Source organism: Echinops telfairi, unplaced genomic scaffold, assembly GCF_000313985.2.
Source record: "Echinops telfairi isolate 266 unplaced genomic scaffold, ASM31398v2 ScPeMD7_19;HRSCAF=73, whole genome shotgun sequence".
NCBI classification, from domain to species: Eukaryota; Metazoa; Chordata; class Mammalia; order Afrosoricida; family Tenrecidae; genus Echinops; species Echinops telfairi.
In genome coordinates, this window is record NW_022103916.1 from 8,033,283 (window position 1) to 8,039,099 (window position 5,817).

Consider the following 5,817-nt stretch of genomic DNA (forward strand, 5'->3'; position numbering starts at 1 on the left):
TTTTTTTTAAAGAAAAGAGTTTTAAATGAGTTATTGAAAAGCTCATTATTTCAATATGGTTCATTTTGGTTTCCTGAATTTTAGGAGTCAAAATAGATAACGAGTTTGTGACTATAACCCAGAATTTCTACTCTACTATGTAGGGAATATGTCCTTATGCCAGCTAGAAAAAGTTACAGAAAAAGAAATCTCTGCCTATGCGCCCTCATAAGAAGTTAAAGCTCTAGAGGAGGAGGGAGACAGAGCATGTCCCTTATCTCCACATTCTGAGCTAAGTTGACACTGGGAAAAGAAACTGTCCCAAACAAGTATATGTTCACTCTTGTCATATCCCCACGTCTTGTTATTGCTTAAACCTGAAATATTTCAGGCTGTTATTTTCTACAAAAGAACTGGTATTTCAATTCATTTCATCAAACAGCTGCATTCAACAATGAATCAGTTCCAAGGCCACGTGCAATTCAGCTACCCCACAACCTGAAAGGGAAAGCTGAAAAACTGAGGCCTATTCTTTTAAGGCCTGAGAAAAGGCAAGATAAAATGGTCTGCTGTGCTGCTGCCAAGGCATGGAGAATAAGACGTAATATTTATTAGCTGATGCACCTATAACAAAGATTCAAAGTTGTTAACAATCCTTTCCCAAGACTCTCCTATTGTCTCTGTATAAAAGGTCCGTTTTCCCCTTTGTTTAAGGATACAGTTTTGGAAAAACAATCTCTGTCTCCTATGCTTAATCAATTAAGCAAAATAAAACCATCTGTAGCCCTTCCAAAAGCTTGTCTCAGGATGTTTTGGCTATTAATTTTGGTAGGCAGACAAAGAACCCAGTTTTTGCCCTACTATTTCCAGTACTTAAAACAGCAGTAGATACATAGTAAGTGCTCAATACTTATTGAATAAACATATTCTTGAATAATGCTGATAGAGTTCTAGACATGAGTGTGCACATATTAATCTCTCAGTAAATTATAGAATAATCATTCATATTTTATCATTCTCACTAACCCCTTCCCCTCAAGTAACTATTCCTTTTTATATCTGTCCCTAACTTCCCAGCCACCAGTCATCTGTCTCCATTATGCTTTCCTCAACTGGATGGGATTGACTCAGAAAGTTCTTGTGGAATGATTACAATTATTTTCCCCTTGACTTCATATTTTTCAATTCCTCTGACTTTATAGTTTTCAATTCCTAACTTTATGTCCCCCCCCCAAATAACATAATATTCCATTCTATCCCTGTCCATATTTTTAGCAAAACTGTTTTTTTTTTAAAGAAGAGTCTCTCTCTTCCTATGTCATCACAGCATGTACCAGCTGTCTTAAATCAGGTTCACCTAGAAGCAGACCCTGAGATAAAGTTTTTGGGGATGTAATAGGTTATGAGTTGAGCTGGTAAACTTAAGTTCAGCAGGTCAAAACCACCAACCACTCCACAAAAGAAAGATGAGGCTTTCTTTGGTACCGGATTTATGGTACCAGAAACCCACAGGGCCCGTTCTACTTGTACTGTAGCATTGGTATAAGTCAGAATCAACTTGATGAAAATGCGTTTTAATGAAGTATTCTCAAAAGAAGTTAATAAGAGAAGCAAGATAGGAAAGGGGTGGGGGCATCAGGGGCATAAGTTCAAGACCCAGTCTCAGTCTAATCCCCAGAAGGATCGATGAAAATGACAATTTTTAATTGGTTCTTCCTATAAACAAAAGATCTGGGTTTTGTCTTTCCACACTAGTGTGCCAGAGGTTACATGCTAAAGGTCATTGTTGAGGTGGAAATGTAAAATCCCAAAGTCTTCCAAGAAGTAATGTGCTGGGACCAATTGGTACTGACTTGTGTGGGGCAATTTTTCCCAATTCCGAATACAGCAAAGTCATGTTGGTTATTTGAAATTGATTATAGTTGGAACATTTATACCATAGAAAATAATAAATGCTACAAATCAGGCCTTTTTCCTATATGCCCTGATTGATAGCATGCATTGTAGAAACTGAGAGCAGGTCACAGAGTGAGAAAAAGGGTATGATGAGGAGTGATATCACCGAGATCCATGGTCCTATCTTCCAAAGGGACATTCAAAACAAGCAGAAACTGTCAGAATTGACTTTTTCAGAATGCTGGTAAACAAGTTTCAAGAAAGAGGCAATGTCCAGGAGATAGTAAAAAGCTCTGCAACTTTCTCTTACTGGACTATGACCCTCTCTGGCCTTGACTTGACAGGTCTAGAGCAGCTGGCTTCTATTTAAGGTGTCAGCCAGCCGGGGCTGCAACTTTACCTAAAGTTTGACATCGTCTTCCAAGCTCACGCTAGCTGCTGTACAAATTCAATTCCTTATATTTATATGATTGAGGTCCCCATTTTCTTGCTGGCTGTTGGCTGGAGATAGATCTCAGTTCCTTTAGGCCCCCTCTCAGGTCCTAGCCACAAAGAATTCACACAACATACCACTTAAATATTCAAATCAAGGCGAATCTCAGCTCTCTGTTGCTTTACCTTCTTTTTAAGGCTACCTGTTAAGTCTGGCCCCAATCTGGATAATCTCCATTTTGATTAGCTCTAAGTAACCTAGTCACAGAAGCAATGTTTCAGCATCTTCATAGGCCCCATCCACACTCAATGGAGATGGGAGGTTATACAAGGTTGTGGGTTATTGGGAGTTGTCTTAGAAAATGGCCTTTCCTAGCAGGTAGGCTTCTTTTTAACCTCAAAAAGATTTAGAATTAAACACAGAAATCTTACCGAGAATCCTTTATTTACTTGTTTGTTTGTTTGTTTGTTTATGTGTTAAGGACTTTGTGCCCAAGAGGTAATTATGCACTTGCAAACTTTAAGAAAGTTCATGTATTAAACATAATTGAGTTAACAAGCCAGCCATCTAAAATGCACCCACTCAGTCGTCAAGGGTTGTTCTATGAGAATTTTGTTGGGAAATCTTACAACCTGCACCCTACATCCCTGATCTTTACCCTACAGACATTGTTTTGTTGTTGTTGTGCCCAAAACCCAATTTTGATCTAAAATGATGATTGAAAATTTGATTTAGACAGATTAAGTTGAATGTATTCTAATATCTTAACGTTTCAAAGAGCTTAAGACTGAGCCGTTTTCACAGTCAGTATAACAAAAGGGTAAGTCAAAAAGTATTGCTACAAAACCATAGAAACCTTTATGAAACAAAAATATCAAAATGTGATGGTCAAAAGGGAAAACAAATAGCAAGATATTAAATGTAAACCAAACTGCTTCTGCACTAATCCACTTTCCAATTCACCTGGTCTGTGGGAAAGACTGTTCACATCCTTGTTCAAGGGTCTGAGGGAATTCAATAGAGGCTTAATTCATATGGGGAATCTGTGAAGGGATTTGAGTTTCACTGTTATCATTAGCTTTCTGCAAACTGGTGTTCAGAATGTAAGCTCTAATACCATTCTCTCCTCTGATCTTGTGTGTTACCATTCAAAATCCTTGGATAACATGAGTGGGTATACACTTCTTTCATGTGGACTTAGATGCCCTCTCACTTAGAGTGTTCCTTGTTTAGGGCAGCCTTCAAGACCTCAGGCATTATTCTTTATGATAGTTTCCTCACCTTATTTTTTTCCAGCACCCATATCTTCAGTGATCACTTCATAAGGGTGAGTATAGGGAAGGGCTACACTATAAAAATGAAATGTTCTTAGATTGGGGCTTACAATTAAGCTTTAACTCAAAATACATGATATATATATAAACACATATACATATTACCCTCATCTACTTTAGAGGCAAGATTATCAGATTCTGGAAAAATACGATTAGCATACAGGTGACATTTGATAATTCTATTAATACAATCTTTAATCTAGTTAATGGTATATAATTTAAAATACTAGTATAAAATTAACAAAAAATGTATAGGAAAGCTTATTATACTAAGATACAAAGAATATTCACTTATATGATTAACAACTTAAATGACTGAACTCAGATTAAGAAAACAATGGGGGTTAGACACAAGGCAAAAAAATTTCACTAATGTTCATTCACGAAGGCACAACATGTCACACATAGTAATAGTAATATGGAAATGGAAAATATGTGTTGATCTTAGTTTGCCAATTTGGGGGCAACCTTGAGTGCAATGACTTCAAAGTCTATGACATTGAGATAGCAGTCCTCTGCTTCTTCTAGATAAACAAAGGCTGAGAGAGTTAGTAATGACTAACACCACCGTATAAGAAATGCTAAATGGAGTCTGTGATGGTTAGGAATTATGTAAAGTAGATATTACTGTGTAAGAGTAGAGGCTAAGCCCAACCGATCAATTGGTTTGCATTCTGATGACACCTCCTTGGGAGTGTGGCCTTTTGCATAAGAGAGAGAGACCCAGCAGATGAAAATTAAGGTGTTTTTCTTCCATGGAGAAAAGAACAAAGAACAAAACACCACCATTGCAGCCATTGACTTAACGGCATGTGACTAGTTCTATTTCCATGGAAACAGAGAGCAGAACAACGAAAAGAAAAGCTTTTTTGAATAATAGAGGGTTTAGTGTTATGAGTTGCTTTTTTTAAACAAAGCCAGCAAGGTGCCTCCATTCTCTCAGCCCTGACCCCAGCACTGAGCAACAGAGAAGCCAGTAGACAATGGTACAGACTGGCATGAGGGCACCTGCCTACCCACCAAGTCTCTCCACCAGTCAAGACAGCCCTAACTGACAGATCATACAATGTCAAACCTGAAGAAGGGGAGGCATTCTGGGGGAGGGAAGGTTACCACTGAAGAGAATAAACCTTATGTAATGAGCTAGCTGCTTTTTGCACGTCCTTTTGACATAGGGGGGGAAAAGGTATATGCTTTAGAGAAAAATAAACAACCCTCATTGCAACATAATTTTTAAATGAAACGTACCTATATTGAGATCCTACAATTGCACCAGTCTTTCAATCGCTCCCTTTACTGGGGAGACATGGTCAGAGTACCAGCCCTTAGTATGCAAGGTTCTCTTTTCTGCCTTGGTCTCACTCAGAGGTCAGCAGCATCTGTGCTTTGCCCCTTGGCATCTAGCCTGGGCACATGGAACTCAGCTTCAAGAGAAATCCAAGCAGCAATATCTCAGGTCACACGTCTGATTTGTTTTGTGAATGTTTCATCAAAAGAATCAATTTTAAAAGAAATGAAAAATCCTACACCCCACACACAACTGCCATGAAGAGAAAAAGAAAATTGAGGGAAAAAAGACACCAAGATAAATGAAGAGTGCCAGTCTCCCTTTTCAGAGAGCCCGTTTGCCTTGGTAACTATGACCCATAGTTGCTATAGTAATGAGAACAGTTGCTAAGGAAACCTGATTTCAAAGGCAGAAACTGGTTTATTTTTTTTTAAGGGACTCTACTTAAGTTTGGGTCTAAAAGATCTATTGAGTGGTGGGGCTCTTCCTGAAATAGGCTTTGAGATGAGGAGTCTGATGCAAGTGATTTATGAAGGAAATGTTCCTGCAAGAAACTAATAAAGAAATAGGGGAAACAGGACAATTTAGACGAAGAGACTAGCAAGAGTCAGATGGTGTACAGGGAGCTTTGACGCAAGAATTGTTTAGAGTTAAAGCCTAAAGGCAAGTGAACTTGGAGTTTATACTTCTGCACTTATCAGTAATTGGCTAAGGTTCACCCCAGGGAGAAAAGTCTATATGGTCTCATGGCTTCAGTAGTCCTGGGGGTGGGGGTTGGGGGAGCTCTCTGAAGGTCACAAAAAAATCACACAGGAGGTGGGGAAGATATATACAGCACCAGTACAGGGGGCTTAAGGGGACTCAAGTGAGGCACCTGCTGCACTGAG